The sequence below is a fragment of the Amblyomma maculatum genome, chromosome 10 (genome assembly GCF_055883805.1).
Source record: "Amblyomma maculatum isolate TAMU_Amacu chromosome 10, ASM5588380v1, whole genome shotgun sequence".
Classification (NCBI taxonomy): Eukaryota; Metazoa; Arthropoda; class Arachnida; order Ixodida; family Ixodidae; genus Amblyomma; species Amblyomma maculatum.
Genome location: NC_139353.1, coordinates 63,498,839 through 63,520,732, shown reverse-complemented (window position 1 = coordinate 63,520,732; position 21,894 = coordinate 63,498,839). Strand labels below are relative to the sequence as shown.

The 21,894-nt window shown below is 42.6% G+C and overlaps 1 long non-coding RNA gene across 1 annotated transcript in view; it reads left to right on the top strand.

Moving 5' to 3' along the window:
• LOC146176685 (uncharacterized) overlaps nucleotides 1-21,894 on the top strand; it is a 184,256-nt gene that overhangs the window by 120,458 nt on the left and 41,904 nt on the right. Inside the window, exon 2 of the long non-coding RNA XR_014701554.1 lies at nucleotides 15,282-15,332. This is a non-coding gene — a long non-coding RNA (uncharacterized LOC146176685). The remainder of the gene's footprint in view (nucleotides 1-15,281; nucleotides 15,333-21,894) is intronic.

Sequence of the window (21,894 nt, the reverse complement as noted above, 5' to 3'; positions counted from 1 at the left end):
CGCCCGAGTAAAGCGCAAAAATAAATGACCAACCGCCCTTGAGACTCGGCAACGTAGAAAAGGTTGGGCACAGGCATGGTAGCGGAAACTTGGCTTTCAGTGAAAATAAGATAAAAACTTAGTTTTACAATGAGGACGCGTAAAATGTGCAATGTGTAGCAGCGCTTAGTATATAAAAAAAATCGCCATTCTGCAAAATATGGATCAATATACTCCACTTTCCTTCATATTGGCAAGTAAAGCAACTACGAAATTGCTTTCAAAGTAGAGTGAGATAAAATCAGGATGGAATTCCAGGCTTTCGATGTCATCAAAACTACGGCACACAAACAATATAGATTCAATGTATGGACTATCTTACAACATCGGAGTCCTTCGTCTTTTCAAGATACGGAACGGTGCACTACATTATGAAGAAAATACATTGGAGGTATGGAACGAGCAGGACAATATGGGGTGACAATGTGGAAAACAAAAGAAATGTAAGGGAGGTTCATTCCACGTGTCCTTTAGTGTATATAGATGTAGTAGGCAGTGTGTTGATCTAATATCTTGTTACAGGTTGCTAGGGAAGGCCAATGCTGCCCTTCTCGACGTGCTTTTGTTGTCCGTGGTTCCTGAGACGTTAAACTCACTGCAAAAATAAATGAAAATATAGAACGGGACGGTAATTCGGGAGCGTTGAAGCAGTAGAGACAAGAGGAGCAGAGCAACAATGTTACTGTAGCTGAAACGGGAGGAAGTTTAGGTAGAGCGCGTTCTCAATTAAGACTTTAGTAATTTACAGGAGTTTGGAATCTGAAACCCAGAAATGTGTACTTACAGCTGTTTCTATGTTCCTGCGCTAATATTATGCGAGAACAGGAGGCGGTATGAAAGCTCGGCTGAGATGCGAAAGGGTGTCGCTTGAGAACACGGTAGTTAAGAAAAAGAAATAAAGTATAGTGGAACAGCGCTTAAACACGGCGGCAAAGAGCATGATTACTATTGACGTATGAAGGGATGAAGGTGTTACTTCTCTCCCCTGTTTCTGCGTGTGCATGCGTCAAATATCCTACAAGATACGAAGAATCCACTTTAGTCAACAACTTAGTCCCGAACTGACTGCTTCGGCTTGCTCTCTAAGGTGGATCAGGGTTAGCTATATTACAAGTTTGAATCGAGGCACGTTTATGACATCTTCATTTAGTCTCCGTTGTTGTAACCTTTTTTCTCAAAACTTAAGAAGCTTTTTCTGTTTCAGAATATTTAATGTTTTCAGTTGGAGTTGAACACAGCGTTACTCTGGAGTTTGACCGCTTTTTCTTTTTTCTTTTTTAAAAAAACAAGTACAGTACAGTTGCCATTCGATACGCTTTTGCAATGCCCTCACTTAAGGTACTCCACTGTATCTGCATCGAATAAAACTATTCACAAACGAGTCAGAGCAGAATGCTGCTTCGAACGAAGGAACTTTAACTGGTTTGCTGATTGAACCTAAGTACTCTGCTTTTCAAGTTCTCGCTGTGCCGTAAGGCTCGGCACTGAATTGTACATCAATGTTGCGCGCACATTTTCCAAACTTTCGTAGGGCGTCTGTGGAAAATGGTGGGTCCTGTCTCACACGTCTAGGTGGATAAAATCAGCATCCCGATGTAGCATCATTGGGCAGGTACCTAGTTGTTTGCTTTCCTTTATCTGCATTCAGTCTTAACAGCCCGGCCTTTTCAAATTCATCTAGGACCAAGGCGATGGCTATTATGACGCCAGTAAGCGTCATTACTTTACTGGGAGTTCTTTGACGTGCAAGGCACCTTTTTTTGTTCACCCTTTAAGAGGCCACACGCAATCAAAATGAGGCCTCGAATATTGCGTCAAGGAAGTAGACCTGTCGTGGAGTGTAATGGGACATAAATTAACTCTCTTTCGGAAGCGAACATTATGGACCCAGAATTTTGTTGATAAAAGGGCGTGGTCAGCAAAAATGAGGACATCACAATATACGCATACATAGATTCTTCGAGATAAAGTAATATGCTGGAAAGCCTCGCTTACATTTTCAAAACATAGGAAGCAAAATCTCGTGTTGTACAAAGGACCCTAATGGGTTGACGTAGGCTCGAGGGACTAAAATGGGATAAAGCCCATTTAGGAAACGTTGCCGATCGTAAGCGATACGGAGAAGGTTACTGTGATATTTAGGGTGGGGTTCGCTTGTGAATTCAAAACTTCTCATCGATATCCTCGGAGAAGATGAGGTATCGGTATTATAGGAATCTTGACTATCGGGCGTGAGTTCGCGAGGCTCGGACTTAATTTCATTGTTGGGCGCATTATGAAAACTATTCAAATAATTTGTTACCGTGAGTTGAGCGTAGTACTGTATTGCCATACTCGGGGACCAGACCACCTTTACAAAACGAAAACGAGCAAATGAATGTTTCGCGTCAACCGTAAGTGGAGCCCTTTCGGAATTCCTTGAAACAACCATAATGTATTCAAGTGTGATTACTGGGCTTTGTTGACCTTGGAGTAAGGTGAAGCTTGACAGGTGTCACTAGTGCGTCTAAGAAGCAAATCTCGTTGCCTCGAAATCTTTGCCGACGATGGTACATGCGCCAGCTAAATGAGCACCTGCACCCTGACTAAACCTGGTGAATGTGCTGAAGCGAAGCTGAATGGGTGCTAGTGACAAATTGATGACGCGCACTGGTAGACACAATAGAATAGAAAAGTCAGAGACGCCCCCCTCCCCCCCCCCCCCCCCAAAATGACAAAAATAACTTCATACGCGGGGCAAAATCGTTGCTTCAAGTATGTTGCTCAAGAGTCTCTGGTAAAAGTGCTAGATTCGAAATGCTCGAAAGAAGTGCGTGTTACGATATCCTGCGCTAGGGATATACTGGCCATATGAAATCTGTCTTTATGTATACGACAGCAGTTCTACTATTTTTCGCTGACCTGTTTTTCCTTCGATGCCACAGAACTCGGTTTAAAGAAGCCATAACTGTCCCGGCGTCATGACACGGGCCTCAGTTTTCTAGCATATGCATGTCTTTCTCGTCTTCCTTAAAAGACAGGCCTGTCAGATTTAGGTGGTCGTTTGCAATTCTGTGATCCGATGCTATTTTCCGTCACTTCATGGCTGCTCTAAAATGCAGAACGTAGTTCCGTTCTCGCCCAACGCGGTGGCGCAGGGGTTAGGGCGCTCGACTACTTTGCTCGAGAACGCGGAATGGAATCCCGACTGCGGCCGAATCCCGGCACTCGAGCACTTTGACTACTGAGTCACCATGGCGAACCGCAAATTAGCTATAGGTCGCCTAATTTATATCTGCCGCTTTTTTTCCGGAGTGTCCCATTGGGCGCGAGCGTCATTTAGTAGCCGTGTATGGTGGCGCGTACTTCAGGTGTCTTATAATCAAGACACGAAACAATTTCTTGTGATGAAATAGGGCTGAAAGACGAACAGTTCTGAAGCAATTAAGCGAGTGCCTCTCTTGCAAAGTAGTATATGGCCTCGGACCCTTGTAGCGATGAAAGCACCGTGGTAAAAGATGAGTCTAGAAATGTGCAATTCCTGTGAATCATGAGGACACTTTACTTTGATCTGCAAAACGGTTTAAGTGTGTAGGAGAGATTAACGTCGTATGTGCGACGGTAAAAGGGCACTTCGCCTTCCGCGTTTTTACTCGAAAAGAAGTTTGAGGGCTCAACTTCTGACTGGAGAGCATTTAGTGTTTACGATGTGTCGGGTTGCACTCATGAGAGTTTCTGACTTTCCTTCTTTTTTACCTAATTAAAGTTGTAAATAATTCAGGAACCTAAATAGATGTTTTGAGCGCTTCTAGAAGTCTTTCTGATAGGTTGATGATGGTGTCGAAAAGAACGAGATTTAAATTCATTGCTTGGCATAGCTTAGGCTAATGTAACAAATGTAACAAAATTACACATTCATATAGGACTGAAAACTACAACAAGCATTGGCCGACCTTCAAAAGTGCTGGTGAAGCGTTCACTAAAAGTGAACTGTTCAATAGGTTTTTTTTTTCTTTTTTTTTCAAAACGTTCGGGCCATGTTATCACTTTCTAAAAAATTCATAATAAAATAGGCTCCCTTTCAAAACATATTGTAAAAGTACCAGGCATGTGTTTTTTCGGTGTTGCACAAATGATCCGGTGGGATTGAGTCTCCCCCCTCCCACTATGAGGGCCGTTATTGAGGTATGTTAAAACTGGACCTTCAATTCTATATTAAGTCGTTGTTCGTGTGTTTGAGGCCAGCTGAACAGAAAGGAAGAAATAAAATAACTGTGCCGGCCTCACGTTTCGAACTTGCGTCGGGGCAGCACATCACGAGAGGATCGTGCTATCGCCATTTTTGCCTCCCCATAATAGCCGATAACCGCTTTGAGCTTCACTCTCTATCGCTCTGTATTGCATATCGACGACCTGTCAACTTCCATTCGAGAGCTATTGATCCCAACACACCTTTACTGCGTTACCGCTTTAGAGACCGCTAAACGCTCCTGAAACTTTTTTTGCGTGCTACCGCTTTAGTCTCCAGCCCCAAATATCGCCGTTCTTTGCCTGAAACAAAACCTCGAAAGGAAAGCGAAATGAAACGTGACGTGCAAGTCCACATTCTCCACATGCGATTCACTAGGCCAAATCGGATGCAAATTTCGTATTCGAGCTCTTCATCTTCGCTTTACCTATCTTTATCCGTTGAGCATTGCATACGTTTGTATGTGCTCGCTTTGAATGAACTCTTGCATCGTACGAGATGGCTGGTCGCGGCTCAGTCAAATGAACCATGGTTTATAATAAACCTTTATTATAGACTTCTATGATTAGATGGTTTATAAAGGCGTGATTCCGTTCTCTCAACGGTAGGGTCCTCTGAGCAGCGTCACCTGGCGACAGATAGCAGAAATATTGTAAAAATGAATAAGAGCGCATTTAAAGCCTGCCGTATTCGTTGCCTCAGTGGTGTAATGGATTAACATTACGTACTTGAACACTTAGCCAATAAAATATATGTTTGAATCCTGTGTTCGTAACTATTTTTTCCAAATTTGTATTTTTAAATTGCAAAATTAAAATAAGCTACTAATATCTTTCCTGGAGGGAGTTCCCCTTTAGGTTGCAGTATGTGATGTTTTTAATTCATAATAGCCACAAAACCTGCCATGAACACAGCCATGAGACAACAGAATGACAGCGCTTACACTATTTCATTATTTTCAACGTAATCATTTCCTACCTTTAGTAAGTGTATGTTACCGTTAGGTTGCGTTCAGGCATACCTCTCGGTAACAATTGCCGTTTAACCCGCTCAGAGGCAACCAGTGACGAGAAAGAAGCTGCGGGAGACGGAATTACGCACTATAAAGACCGCTATGAAGTACTATGAGAAAGGGCTAGATTGGCTGTTAATACTTTTACCTTACTCTTTTTCCAACCTTTTCTGCCAACGGACCTTGTAAGGGAAAAGGTTTGCCTGTTGATCAGCCGTTTGTTTTTTGTTTGTGTAAAGATGAAAAACCCTAAACTAATATTATACAGACTTGTTTAGTTGCTGAATAAATAACAGCAATTCTTAAAAATTAAAGATGTTAGAAACATCTGGAGGGAAAGGAGGTTGAATAGATAAAAAGAATAAAGTAATTTAAGGAATAAGGTGTAAATTTTCGTTTACATGTTGCGAGATGTGTAGCCGATATGTTATAAATTACGTTGTTTAGCGGGTATATGAACATAGCCTGCGCATCGCGGCTTTGCCACTTAGATTCTTTTTCCCTCCAGAGCAAAGTATTCAGGGTGTGTCAAAATGTATATAAAGTTTTTTTTACAAGGCTACAATGTGTGACTCGACCTCCATACATCGGTAGCGTATCACGTCTATCGATGATGAAATTAACTATTACCCTTATCGCTTCAAAAGGTACGAATCACAAGGTTTGGAAGGAAATCCTTCGGTCTCTTTACTTGTATGAAAAGCTCTCAATCTGCTCACACGGTTTCGTGCACCGAACTTTGAAAACCCATAATTTTCGCCCGGTACTCAAGCAACAGCCATGAAGGAAGTTTAGGTAGTGCAGTTACAGTATTCAACTCCTAAGCACATTCTTCAGTTTAGTGCATAGAGGCTGCATAGCAGTAATGCTTTGCTGTTACTTTCATGCCCCTCAAGCGTTTGTGCGCTGCTGTACGTGTACGTTTGCAGGAGAGCGAAATAATTTATTTTTCGCCTCTGCGAGGGAGACAATTATATGAATAAATAATTGCTTGCGTTGGCAACTCCTCCTAGGGGGTATATGCCAAGGTTATTTGAGCCGAACTAAATCGACTAGACGAAACAATCATATGCAGTTTTTTGTATGTAAAAAATACACGATTGCACTTAATTTTTTTAAATAGGAGATTAATGGCAAAAGCCTTCCCTCCATTTTTCTTTCTTCTTCTTCTTCTTCTTCTTCTTCTTCTTCTTCTTCTTCTTCTTCTTCTTCTTCTTCTTCTTCTTCTTCTTCTTCTTCTTCTTCTTCTTCTTCTTCTTCTTCTTCTTCTTCTTCTTCTTCTTCTTCTTCTTCTTCTTCTTCTCTCTTCTTCTTCTTCTTCTTCTTCTTCTTCTTCTTCTTCTTCTTCTTCTTCTTCTTCTTCTTCTTCTTCTTCTTCTTCTTCTTCTTCTTCTTCTTCTTCTTCTTCTTCTCCTTATTCTTCTTCTTCTTCTCCTTATTCTTCTTCTTCTTCTTCTGCTTCTTCTTCTTCTTCTTCTCCTTCTTTTTCTTCTTTTTCTTCCTCCTCTTTTCTTCTTCTTCTTTCTCTTCTTCTTCTTCTTCTCCTTCTTCTTCTTCTTCTTCTTCTTCTTCTGCTCCTTCTTCTTCTTACATATTGCGTGCCTGTGTACTCATCGTGATTACATTACTTTCTTTTCTTTGGTTTCGTCCTCAGAGCGACGTCTTACCGGGGAAATCATGTTGATTTCAGAACCTATTGCGACGTCTCGGTGACAAATCTCGCGAGCATATCTCGAAAAATCTCGCGCACACATCTCGCAGACGCGATATAATCACCATGAGTCTAGAAAGGCTTTCCCCTTAAAAATGATCCCACTGCGAATGTTACAACAACAGTGGCATCGGGTGCGGTGCGTGCTGCTTCAATCGTTTTGTGATTGTTGTTTATTTCATTCACTTGGCCTCAAGTTGAGGTCCAGCGCAAATGTGTGCTGGCTCATTCACCAAGACAGTCAAAACAAAATAAAATAATAACAACGCGGTGAGAATTAGTGCCCTTGCATTACCTCCAATTTCGTTCTCCGGCGCTCTCTGCTTCAGCTGTAATCTTCTAATCCCGAAACAGCCAGGCGGTGCTAAAGCCGACGACTGTGACTACCGACGCCCAAAACAATGCCGACGGACTTTAATCCGTGTTCCACGTGCCGAATTAGGTACGTTTCGTTTAACGCGTCCCATTTGTCGAAGCCGACGGCTTTGTGATGGGTCAGGTTAGCAGGCCGTGTGTGACAGGTGTTTTGAAGCTCTTAAAGAGAGTGAAGTTACAGGCAGGTGGACAGTTTTTGATGATCACAGACCGGCTGAAATTAAACGCATTGAAGCGTTCTCTCCCTCTTCTACATTTACACCACGAAAGAAACGTCAAGCGCATTCACAGCGCTATCAAAACTGAAAGGCGCAGGAGTGTAGGCGATTATATTGGACGGATACTTCGTACAAATAAATGTCTTATATCTGCTGCCTACTGGGTTTCCACCTCTAATAAATATAGGTTCATTTTAAGCAAAATAGAACTATTATAGAAAAAAATAAAAAACTATTTAAACGCAGGAATTGCTTCCGTTGACGATATTCGTTACAAATCTGTAGTCGTGTGAAAGCTAAGCGCTATCCAGCTCCAATCAGCCATCAAATAAGTCGTGGCTGCCTGAAAATTATCATGAATGTCGCGAGTTTAAATAAGGCAAAGGGAGAGGGTACCTTTTCTAAAGCTCCGAATTTATTATCAATCTATATAAACTTTGTTGCTGAATAACCAATAGATTACGCACAACGTGTCAAGAACCGGAATTTTAAGAGAGAAAAAAAATCATGAAGGGTTGTCTGCGTGGTGCTTGATGAGGGACTTTCGCGCTTTGCTACAAAGAGCATTTGCTACAGAGTACAATTTGTTGCTGCTTTCATCCAGACAATTAGCGTGGAATTAGAATTAAAGATAAGCCATGGTTTCAAGATAAGCGAGAATTTGTCCTGTATGCGGCATTTTTCAGGCTGATGGTGGTGTTTATAAGTCCTAGGGGAGAAACTGAAAGCCATAGGCACAAAAACCTATCCTGACATCAAACACTAAGCTAAATTGTGCGAAGATTGTGTGAAATACCAAGTTCCTCCGACAATTCCACACACGTGTCCTTTCCTCCTTCTCTGCTTCCCTACTTCCGGACTGCGCTACCTCTTTAGTACAGGGTAGCCATTCGGAGCATTTTCGGATTATCCTTCCCTTCCTTTCTCTTCCCCACTCTCCTTTCCTCTCCTAACGATGCTGAAATCAGTCAGTCGCGCCAAGAGTCTATTCCTGAGGCCCTAAGGAGTAGTAGGAAGAGCTCAGAGAGCTGCTTCGCAAATGCAGAGGGGCTCAGTAAAAAAGAAAAAAAAAACTGCTTCCCACCTTGGATTCTTAAAGACCGCAAAACCTCAACATTGCGATGCTCGGCGGACTGCTTGTATAGCACCACTGAACCCCAACACAGCCATAGCCATAACGTGAGGCGCCTCACAAGCCGTAGTCCCTGCTCTAGCCGTAGTCCCTGCTCTAGAAGCTGCCCGACTGTAAGGCTGCCTCGCCTAAACCACCTCATTACCGATCGTAAATTGTCGCGCCTATGCACGTGTGAAAGGGAGTCTAGCGGACGTGCATAAACACGGTGACCTTTTGTTTTCTTATTTGTTTTTCTCCGCGTGTATTCGTGCTTTGCAAATAGTTGCAGCGTCGACGCTCTGTTTTTTTACGATCGGAGCGCCTAATTGTGTCGGACCTTGCCGTAATTTTCGCTGACGTCCTGTCGCCGTTAGCGGCTAAGTTGTAGCCGCGGTACGAGCTTTAAAAGCGGGCACTTTGTGTCCCGACTCTCCCTCCTTCGCGTGTGACAGTAAATTTGAGAAGCCTAACCGCAAAACAAACAAAAACAAATCTATACCCCCCCTTAAGAAAAAAAGATACTTTGAAGGTCGAAAACAAGGTTGTTTGCCGGGGGAGATTTACGCCCACCATTTACAGCGTCCCTTTTGCCCTTAATCCCCACGGCGTTCGTCCGAGCTGTGCCATATCTGGCGGTTCCGGCGCCGGCTCTGGCTGTGTCTGTAGCTCTACCGAAACGTTACTCGCGACGTGTTTTCATCGTTGTCTGGATATGCGAGCGACGATGAGGGAGTGCAGTTTGGAAAGTTGCTAAAGGATGTGGGGAAATGGCAGAAATGACTTTGCGCGGCCCCATCATATTGGATCCCACTGGCGCTTTAACCATCCTCCCCCTTCATTCCGTCCCCTCCATTCCCTTCTTCCCGCTCCTCACATCGTTTCCAAACAAACACAGCCACCGGCTCGACCAGTCGCAGTCGTCTATTCAATGACCGCTTCCCTTTCCGGCTACGTCGACCATTTCTCTAGAGCGCTCGAGACTTGTATGTGATGTTGATGTTCTTACCCCTCCCTCTCCCTCTTTTTTTTTTTTTTTATCCGCTGTTGACCTTTCGAAGAATAAAGGAAACCAAGAGATAGGGGAACTAGGTCAACTTTAAGAGAAAGCCCTGAACGCATGCAGACGGGGCCAGAGTGGCGGATTTTCTGGACCCGGGCTTAAAACTCTTGCTTGCATTTGACTTTCAGATTTTATGACATTTTTTTCTGTTCTTATTTTCACTCAGATAACTTTTTGCTGCCTTGTATTTTATTTTCTGCTAGTTTTTGAGGTCATAGCTTTATTTGTATTCCTTGATGACCTCGCTTAGTGAGCCTCCGCTAAAGCCCGCATTATGGCCAGAACGAACGTAACGCTCGAACAGTTCTACGAGGAAAAGGCTAGTGCGTGCTTTTATTTGCCGTTATTTCTTTCTTGTTCTCAGCCGGCCTTGGTGCTGCATTCACCTTCTCGGGCAATGCTTCCGCTCCACTTATTGTGCCGCATAAAGCAGATGGTTCTTGCTTTACAACCGCTTGAATAGTGTCACTAGTGGTTTGGATAACCGGTATCGCAGTTTTTGCTTTTACTTTAGTAGCCTTGCGTTGCGACGTACGAAGCGTTGTTATCACCACCGCAGTAGCCACTTACGTCATAACCGGTCCAGACTAAATACTCCCTTTCTGTTCAGCATCCACCTCGGTGGTTCCCTGGGAAATATTTGTCTGCTGAGGCAAAGGTCGTGGGTTACGTGACGACCGCTTGCAAATACACCTCAATAAGGAAGAAATGAAGGAGAACTTTTGGGGCTACTTAATCGCCCCCTCTCTGAGTATGATGCGATAGTGTCTATAGAGAGTTCTAGCTAGCGCGATCTGTCTCCCAATACCGCGCGCCGCCTGTGCATGCCAGCTGGTTGGTCCCAACGCGGCAGGTCTGCGTGCTTGGATGGATGGATGGAATATAGGAGCGCCCCTTTTGAAACGGGATGGTAGCAGTAGCTATCATGCTCATTTTTCTCCCTATATCTTAATTATAGTTTTTGGATTGGTTAACTAAATCATCATTCTATTTATTAAATTTTTGTTTCTACATTACTAACATTATGTCACTTCTCTGCTTTTAAGCCACTAATATTCCAGGCGTTTTTTTGCTAGCTTACACCGCCGGTTTATTCAGCCGGCCACTGGTATCTCTAAAAACCCCAGAGCTTCAGGAACAGTGACTGCGCCTGCATCAACTTCCGGATGGATACCATTACATTCGAGTATAATATGGTCAATTGTTTCATTGGAGTTACCACATACAGCACATGCGTCATCTTCATTGTTAAATCTCTCTTTGTAGCTGCGTGTTCTAAGGCACCCTGATCTAGCTTCAAAAAGTTACTTACAAGCTTACTTTCAGCATGTGCCGCCATCTAGCGCCGTCAGGGCGGTCTCGGCATGCGCAGTGAAATGCGCGGGCGCGGATCACGGAAACTAATTGCAGATCGAGCTGTGCTAAAACTCTTATCCATGTCGTGTGTGATTCTTCTTGTCCTCGTTTTTTTGTGTGGCGGAACCGATGGCTTAGACTCTCTAATAGAGACGTTTAGTTTAGCGCTGCCACTGACCTCCACAGCCTACCGGTACCGCGCGAGCGTCAGTACACTTGCGAAGATCACCCTGATAATGACAGATGGCACCATGTTGGCGCCCGTATTTCCCAGATACTCGATGATTAGCACATACAGCCTTACGCTACGACATTATGTGACAGGCCACCAGACCTAAATATGAAGCCTACCTTGAAAGCCAGTGGTAAACAGACAACGGACATATGAAAATTGCGAAAAAACGAGTGCTTACAAACGATTGGAGGTTTATTATGACAACCACGCGATTTTAGAATGTAAACGTGCACGAAACTGCTTAAAAACAAACAAAAAACACAAGAATCTAAAGGATTACAGTGCAACAAAAGGCACTTTGTCCGGAATGCTGTATCGCTTTCCTGTAAAACAATCGTAAAGTTCAAGATATTCTCCAACGAGGTAACCATTTGCGTCAATTAGTACTGTGCATTTTAATGTGTCCTGCTGCTCAGCTTCACTGGACAATATGTTTAAAAGTAATGCGTGCGAGCGCAGACCAAGAAAGTTGTGCTGCAATGAACTGCGACGCAAGAGATAGAGATAAAAGCTTCCGAAGAAATAAGGGAAAAAGAAACGATACCGCTGACTGGTCAAGGAACAAAACATGGGAAGAAAGACGACACAAAAGCGCGGTTGCACTACCCAAAGACATAGTGACCCGTGAAGCGAAGTAGGAGACCCACAGTGGCTACGGGATAGGTAGATAGAAAGAATGGCAGGGATGGGGAAGCGAAAGGTGTAGGGAGATATGCAGGGGCGCGTGGCGTGCTTGCGTCGCTGTGTGTGCGTGCGTTATACGGGCGCACTTAGACGCCCGCGCTTTAGTGTCGCACCAAGGCGGGTGACTTTCGCGGCTCAGGCCAGTGCGGCGGTACGGGTGGCCAGCGGCGATCGATGGGCTGGGATGCCGGGGGTGAGGGGAAAAGGAAGTGAAGGGAAAGGACGGGGCCAGAGCCGCACGCTTGAAGAAGCCGCAGCTGCCCGCTGATGACGACGACAACGCAGGCGGCAGTGGCCGCGGAAGTCCCGCGGCGTGCCGAAGGGAAAAAGAAAGGGAACACGAAATGGGGAAGACAACCAGAAGCCCAAAAGGCTTCTGCAAGATTCGGGAGAGTGTCAGAGGAAATGAGATAATAAACAGAGGTAATAAGGCCCAAAAGTGCCCGAATAAGGACAGTAAAAAAAGTTAGAAAGATTTATAGGGAAGGGAGGAACAAGCGAACTTAAAGGCGCTATGAAATAAGGATGAACGGGCAAAATAAGGAAGGAAAAAAACGAGGAGTACTTAAGGGGGGAAAGGCATGAAAGCCTCGCAACATAGAAAAGAAAAAGAAATGAGCCTAAGGAGGAGAAACAAATCAAGTTTGCAAGATGCAAGAGGCAAGCAGTTTTGGGGCACGAAAAGAAGAAGAAAAGGCGACAGCCTCCGTTCTTCCGGGTCACCAATGTTTGCCGTGGCTTCCGCGCGTGAGTCAAAACAAAAACAGCTGAACGAAACACGAGAACAATGGTGCGCTTGACTGAAACGCTCGTAAGCAGAGTTTCGAAGTGGTCGAAAATTGATTTTGGACAGAACACTTTTGTTAGAAACAGTGTTGTTTCGCAGAGCCTGCGGCAATCTGTGGTCGGCTAATGATCCGGAATGTCTAGCCGCCGATGGTCACAGAGGCGGTGGCTCATCGCCCTGCCAGAAGATGGCCATGATGATCCTGAGGACGGTCCCGATTGCGATGCTGAGTGTAGAAATTGAAAGGAGTGACAGTAAGAAACGAACGAAAATTGCTAAAAAGGGACAATGGGGAAACAACTGCGAAAAAAAAAAGATTCTGGCTCCGAGTGGGAGGATATACAAAAACGACAGTTTGACATTTTTTTGGTTCAAGGAAAGTTGCCTAGGCGGGCGGTTTTGAGGGTGAAAAGTTTGGTCAAAGGACAGTGTGCGAAGCGCCTTCTCACTCTTTCAATTGTAAAAAAAAAACAAAACAAAAACACATTAAAAGCAGGAAGCATGACAGCACGCATACGTGAGAACGTCCGCTTTAAAGGTGTGAGCTTAAGGGACGATGGCTTGTCGCTGGCGAGTGCTTCGATGGTGTTTTTGAGTCATGGTTGTATTGCAGTGAGAGCGTAATGAGAGTTGACGTAAACTTAACTGGACAAATTGAACGCCTTATTTTTCTTCCTTTGTCGGAACTAATGTACTCGTATTGAAAAAATAAACTTCAGAAACGTTTTGCTTCATTTTTAATGCGACAGTGTGCTTTACTTCAGCCTGCCTTTCCAGAATTTGACCACTGTACTGGTGTGTTCACTTCAATAGCATGCAATTGTAGATGTTGTAGTTGTGTAACTCGCATTATTTTCCCGAATCAGCTTCTGCGTATTGTAGTGACATGAATCCACTTGTGTAGCGAATAGCTAACCTCACCCTTTTGTCATAGAAGACTGAGTGTGATGATTTTATTTGTGAATGTGGTAAACTTTGCACAAGACCTCAAACTCAGTTGCGAACCTGTTTTGACGAGCAGCTTTGCAATCAACACAAATGGTATTTGTCTCCATGCCAACATTCATGCGATACCCACTTGCGTGCATTCCAATTTTGACTTTCTTCACTTTTTTGGTATCTTTAGACAAAACCCATCACAGATACAGCGATGTTCGGAGCTATTAGGAGCGCATACATATGCAAAGGGGAGGGGGGCAGTGTAGAGTGCTGTTGTCAAAATACAACGCATTAGTCGGCTAGTTCAACTTCAGATTTAGGTTGAGCATGAACGAAATGTTAGGACGCATGCAGCGAGATTAGCTTTAAATGGAGTAGTCTGGCACTTCGTTGGTCCACGATGTTTCGAGAAGTTCAACACGGCTGTTGACTGAACGACAGCAGACAGCTCTGTTCGCTTCAACTAAAACAACTCTCAACATCATTAGCCAGACCATACTTACCGCAGGACGAAGGCCTTTTCCATACTCCTCCAAATAACACGGTCCTGTGCTTGGTACATCCACTTGCCCCTGAAAACTTAACCTCATCCGTTCACTAACTTTCCGCCACCCCCTGATGCGCTTTTCTTGCCTTGAAATCCACTTTGTTACTCTAAACGACCATCGGTTATCCTCTCTTCGCACTACACACCCTGCCCACTCCCCTTTCTTCTTGGTTTCCGCTAGAATGTCATTAACTCGAGTTATTGTTCTGACCCATTCTGTGCGCTTCCTTTCTGTAAACGTTACAGCTGCCATTTTCCGTTCCGTAGCTCTCTGTATTGTCCTGAACCGAAATGCATAGCAACATACATACATACATACATACATACATACATACATACATACATACATACATACATACATACATACATACATACATACATACATACATACATACATACATACATACATACATACATACATACATACATACATACATACATACATACATACATACATACATACATACATACATACATACATACATACATACATACATACATACATACATACATACATACATACATACATACATACATACATACATACATACATACATACATACATACATACATACATACATACATACATACATACATACATACATACATACATACATACATACATACATACATACATACATACATACATACATACATACATACATACATGACCTTAGTGCGTAGGCATTCAGTGTATGTCGGGCTACTCTGCATATTTAAAAAAAAAAGAAAAAAGAACTCATTGAAATTTGTAGCCTGTGAATAGAAGACTCGACGTTGGGAGAAAATAGATATTGACCTTTCTGAACCAAAAGCTCTAAACTTGGAGGGATGTATTAACTGGTGGCCTCTCGTAAAACTGAATACACATACGCTGCATCTTGCAATTGGATTTGGTGCTGAATGAATAAACTGGACTGAACATTGAACTGTATTTGTTTTGCGGCTAAGTGGATTTTATTTTCTATTTTTGCAGGGAGGAAGCACTACCGGGCAGGCGGAGTATACCCGTAACAGGCCGCTTCAGGTATTTATTCCGACATTATGATTCTGAAGGTGAAAACAGCAGAAATCTTGTGAGATACGTTATGACCGCTTACAAGATTTGGTACTGCATGAGCGGAAGCGAACATTCTTAATCGTACATTTCACGTTCAAGATACAGTAGGGCTTGCATGTACTATATTCCTCCTAGCTCCATCGTGACTCGCCAGTAGTCTTGCAAACGTTATAAGTAACTGATTATATATTAAAGTACTACATCCATAATTTGGCTGGTTTCAGAGCTCGGTTACAGCTTCAGAGAATAACTAACTGTACAACTGCTAAATAAGCGGTGTTAGTTTTTTTTTTTTCAATTTGCTTAGTAAAACAGCTTATTTCTGTAATAAAACACCCTATGAGTTGAAGGCAATAGTATTGAAACCTGGTCATCAATGATTTAGAATGAATATAATTTGTTTTATGAATACCAACTTACCTGGCGGGAGATATCACTGAACATACTATTTTAGTTTGTCTTCTTCCAAAGGTGCTCTTTTCAGCGCATTTCGGCATCTAATAAAATATTTTATGATCACTTTAAGCACCGAGTGGTAGAAGTTGCCAGAAACGTTTTGCAATGCGCGAAAGTAATCCGAACTTGAAGTAAAGAAATGGCGTGCTGGCTAGGGCGGTATGGCTTGTTGTGGCCCGGCTTGCCTTATTTTAGCGTTTTTCATCTACTGAGTGCCGGTCTTATACGGTCCAGTTGCTTGAACACTGCTGTATTTTCACTCACTGTTGTTAATGTAGTCGAACACGATGACACTGCGTTTGGCAGTTCGAACGACTAACCTCGATGCTAAACCTTGCAAGAAAGGTGGCAGGACTTCTTCGGGGATGCGCAAATGACAATATGAGACCGGTTTGTTCGGCACAGATTTCAAATGGGCAAGAGTCATCCCTTCCGGAAATCAAACTCACACTTGAGACACGAGCGACGAGGCCAGGTGTCAAAAAGCAGCCACGCATTCAAAACTAATACCACCCATTCTGGTCTTTAGTGTAACTTTGTCAAGGCAGATGAGAGACGAAGAAGGCGACGGTATCCGAAGCACAACGTGAAATACCTTGAAAACACGAGCTATAAAGAGGGCGCAGTGATCTAAAGCGATGTGTACAAAGATGACCTGGTCGCCTTGGCTCGCGTCGAAGCCCAATGGAGGCGAAGTTACCTTTTTGTTTATATATCATGTTCAGGCAAGCATAGTGGGTAGTATTGCTACTGCTTCATAATCTATAGAATAAGCCTGCGAGCTTTCTTTCACTTGGACAAGGAAATTGCGGCCATAGAGTTTCTTACTCTTACCTAGAGGGAAAACTCTGCTCCCATCTATGGGAGTTTACATGGAGTTTCCAGGCGACCAGTCCAGCCACCATGGGCGCTCAAAGCATCATGGACCGGAGACCTACCGAGTGCAAAACTACAACTTTTGGCCAAAACTAATGCAAAGATAAACGTTGTTCTACCGTAAATAATGTCCTATTATTCAATATTGTAACTATATATTTTAAAAAGGGAGAGAAACAGCGTGTTAGCGTGAGATTTATCCAAAATAAGCGATGGCTCTTACTACTATTGGCTTAGTTTTGAGCAGCACAAATACCAATATTTCGCACCTAATAGGCACACTTTAAGGGAAAAAAAACGTTTTGGAGATATTTATATTTATGGTTGTGCAATTACTTAAGGAAGTTTTAGTGGCATTTCGGGAAACAGAAACCTTTTATTGGCGACGTCTGCTTTTGCGCCTTCGCTACTATAGATTTTGCGGTCTATGTACGCACCTCGATATGATGATGATGATGATGATGATGAAAAAAACATTATAATAACACCACTCCATGCATCCGAGAAACACCGACTGTCCCGCAGCAAGTAGCACCCCGGCCCATGATTCTTAGCGCGCCCATGGTGGCTGAAGTGCAGCGCCCTCAGCTTTCCCTCTAGTTAGAGTATAGAAACTATGATTGCTGCATCTCGAATTGGACTTGCGCCTGCCCACTAAAGTACGGTGTCAGCGCTCCCGGCCGTTTCTCTTCTGAGGTAACCGAGGTAGCTGAAGTAACCGAGAAGTCATCTGAGATTACTGTTGTCACTTGCTTTGCCCTCGGTGAAACGGAGGTGTCATCCCACGTAACCGGTGCCTAATTAGGTCGCAACGTATTATCCAATTGCTACCAACAACGTTTGTTCCTCATATCGTGGTACTATTGAGAAAAGTAGATAAACGCTGAAGGAGGTTAAAGGCTTTGTTCATAGCAAGCTGATGTCGCGGAAACAGTTCACTCTGCCGGTAGTCATATGCTTGTTTGACGGGTAGTCCTTTTCTTTCTCGTATTTTCTTCAAAATAAGCTAGCTGTTTTCCCAGAAGCACTACACACGGTTTTATTTGCCTTATTTTGTTGTGATTGCGGTAATGGTATAGAGCGATTACGTGTACTGCCTAGAAAATACTTCTATAAAAATTGTGCCAGTAAGTCATTTTATGTTCAGCTGCGGAAATTTTAACTTCGTGAAAGGCGCACTCAACGATTTCTTTATATCGTTGGCTATTAGTAGCCGAGCAATATTATTTTTATTTTGTTATATCTTATGATATATTTATCTATAATATTACAATTATATGCTGATATGATGTTATATCTTTTAGAACATGCCAGTTATTGAACTAAGCTTATTGTAATGTCGCCTTCTTGTTTTTTGCTTCATGCGAACAGTGCAAAATGGTGAACCTCGTATTGAAGCAAAAAAACAAAGAGATGCAAGAGCTCGATAAAGCGGAGAACTCTCCGCAAACAGTCACTGTACTAGACATTTCTGGGTGTACTTGGCCTCGAGTTTCATTTCTTTTGACTCTATACTGCTCATTCTCACACCATCTGTCTACTCGAAAATTATTCAATGTGGACGCTTTCAATGCATGAAAAGTCGCATATATTCTCTTTTTTTTTTATTTTATAAGCTACATTATTGGCGGATGAATATCGACAGGCGGAACTGTGGATTATGAATACCGTTGACGACGCCCAGATTTCACCAGTGAGGTTCGATCGAAAGTCCTGCCTTTCATCCGTCCTAGCGGGACCGACAGCATCCTAGTCTGCAATCCTGACTTCTGCGCGGGGCATATTGACATCCCTGGAACGTGAGATCCTTTATAGAACTTTTATTTGCAGAAGTTTTATATTGCGGCTTTTTTAAGGGGAGCTTACGACACCCCCATCGAATAGTTGAGATGCAGCGGAGGCCTCTAAGAACAGGGCGGGGGGAAAGGGGGGGGGGGGATGCTTGAGCATTACTGTCGGTTTTTCATTGCTCTCCCTTTGGTTTCTCGCTTTTTCTCTCTAGCAGTGCTATAGTACTGCTCTGAACCAGCCACTGCACTGAGTGCCTTTCCTGCCCTCTGTTCAAGTTTCATCCCCTTTGTTCATCGGCAAGCTTGGGAACCGAAGCTTGGGGGTGAGGCGCAGCCTATCGTTAAGAAAGGCTGCGTAAAAGACCACAAACTTTTTTGACCCAGCTCATGAAATTGGATGTGTGTTTGGATATATGGTTAGCACACTCATCAAAGCGTGGTCACTGGGCACAAAATATTTGGAAATAATATAAGCTCCTTGCTTAGTTAGCTTAAGAGAGCTGTCAGTTTATCGCCAAATTCATGACGGTCTCTTTCTCAGGTAAGGTTTCATTCCTGCCTTAGAAACTCTATTTGGATTCATGTTTTCGTTAATTGAGTAATCACGGTTAACATTTAGCTCAGCGAGCTTAGCGTTGATGGCATTGCATATGTTAAGGGTCAATCCCTCTAGTAGTAAAGCAAGAGTGCTTAAAACGTTCTTAGAAGCATGCATCTGTTGGGCTTGTTATTATAATTTCGTGTCTGTTCTGCTGAGCGTTCGCCTAAGTCTGAGAGCCTTAAGTATACTGTCCCCTGCCAACGTTTCATGACTTACCTTTGTCATCAATAGTGTCAGCATTAAACTTCAAGCATGTAATGCATAGAGAAAATCTCCTCTAACATCCAATTAAATTGCCAACAACTGCAAAACCGTCTCCGCAAACTTACTAATCCGTCTGCCCCTTTGACTCTGCTAACCGTCTCTCAGAATTGGCATTAAAACACGATCTACTTTTAATGGAGGGAATAGGAGATTTTTGTGCTTTTCTTCGAGCTTTATGCTCAAGACGCCGCGTTAATTTTATCACGTGTCCGATCACAAAACGTGCTCTTCTGATGGGTAAAACGATTTCCACGCTATTTAATGTTAGGAAAGGAGCTTTGGTAAATGTTTTAAAACGGTCCCTACGACCGAACTCGGGGCCGAGCTTTTGCAGTCTCCTCAGCGCAGCCGTGGTCACATCGAATGACCGCTAATGAAGTCTGGGTTGTCCCGCTAATTGCCTCCGGTGGCGCCACAGGTAATTAGGACGTCCGAACTGCGGTCGCCTCTTGTCTGCGCGACGCAGCTGGTCTAAATGCAAGCCCCGTCGACGTGTGTGTACCCCAACCCGCAACAAAAGGCTGATTAATGATGACAAAGCGATGCTGCAAAGTTACCTATGAGTATCCCTTTATTCTGGTTACTCTGTCTAAACGCGTGCTTAGATATATGCATGTGGTTACTTTTCAGCCCTTCGAAAATGAGGATAGAGAGCTCTTGAAAGGCCTAAGCTCTGGTATACGCGCGTAATAAGAATTTTTTACTTAACGAAAAAAAAAATGATAAAAAGGAGGCGTTTTTAGCTGAGGTGTTTAGCCGGCTTGTAAGTGAACGTTTGATAAAAAAGCAATGATGGCAAGCAGAAAGTTGTGGTTAGATGAAAAATGCGAGGTTATTAGCTCTTGGGGTATGTATACTTCCTAAAGAAGGAATCAGTTTCTGTTGAATATTTATATATATATATATATATATATATATATATATATATATATATATATATATATATATATATATATATATATATATATATATATATATCCCACCATCGGCACGTTGTTTTTCCTTCTACTATGTGTTTATTTATCTTTCCCCTAAACAGATTAAATTACGAATTTATGTGATTAACGAAGTAAAAATAAAAAAAAGACAAAGTACAATCCCCAATGCTTTCCTTGGCCTCGCCGACTGTTTGCTTCTTTCCTTCATATATATATATATATATATATATATATATATATATATATATATATATATATATATATATATATATATATATATATATATATATATATATATATATATATATATACCTGCGTGCTTTTTTTTTCTGCCAACCTGAAAGTTAATTTTTGGCAAAAAAGCTGATAACAAAACAAAATGCTTTGGTTAGGCATAGTTTCCGAAAGGGGGTATCAGCTTCTGTATGAATGTGTTTTGACGATCAGACATTTCGAACTATTCACCTGCCGATACTTTTCAGAAGTCGTTCGGTGCAATAATCATATTTGGTTCGTGCCTATAGAGGGGTATTGATCACAGGAGTTTGCTTAATGAGAATGAAATAGAAAGTATTGCAAGAATGGCGAAGGCCTTTAAGAGGTTAGAAAACAACGGTCATGGCTACATGGCGCTACTGAATACCAGAACAGAAATAAATGTAAAAAGTTCAGAAGACGCAGCTGAGAATCTTACTCTACTTTCACGAAGAAGCTCTGGAGGGAATGAATGAGAAAAAGAGAGAGAGAGAAGGAACTGGGAAAAACGTAGACCTCTGAGGCCTTTGCACACGAGATGCTGCTGGAAGGAAAACTGCGCTGAGTCGACAGGGGAAGTCTTGGTTCCGGTCAAGTTTCCTAAAGCAGCTTCCGCTGGCTCACTAAAAAAAGCCGCTTTCAACGCCCATTGCCGAAGCTTGCCTTTCGTTTCTGTGCGGGATCGAGTCCAAAAGAGAAGATGAGATTAGTCATTCAACACCGCGTTAGGCGGATAATTTCTTTTTCTTCTCGCTGAGAAATAATATTGCGCGCAGATTATTTTTTCAACTCAATTCAAGTTTATTTGCATATATATGTACAGATGAAGCGAATTAGGACGAAAATACAAATGAATTCCGCTTGACAGGGTCTTTATCCCTACAGAAATGGTACTGTGCACAATAAAGCGAACACAGAGACACAATAATGCAAAAGCATTGGTGAACATTCTATAACAGAAATACATGCGGGTGAAAAACAACAATATAATACCGCAAGAAATTAAATTACAGAAAGCATATAGCATAAAATGATACAAATAAAACAGGTTTGAAATTCATTTGTATAAATAATCAGTTATTTATGAGCGAAGAAAATTGTTTAAGTATTCATGCTGTCAGTGTATATTATAGCAAGACAAAAATAAAAAAAGATCCACAATAAGCCCATTTAAAAGGCGAGATAGGTGTCGTTTTTAGAGGGGGGGGGGGAGAGTTTTTAATGAGTTGAACAAAGGTGGCAGTGTGTGGCGAAACATTTGTTGGCCGTAGTTAGTGCGCGCTTTAGGAACGTAACATCTTCCTTTCCAACGCGTTGTAAATGTTAGAAATCATTGTCAATATAGATAA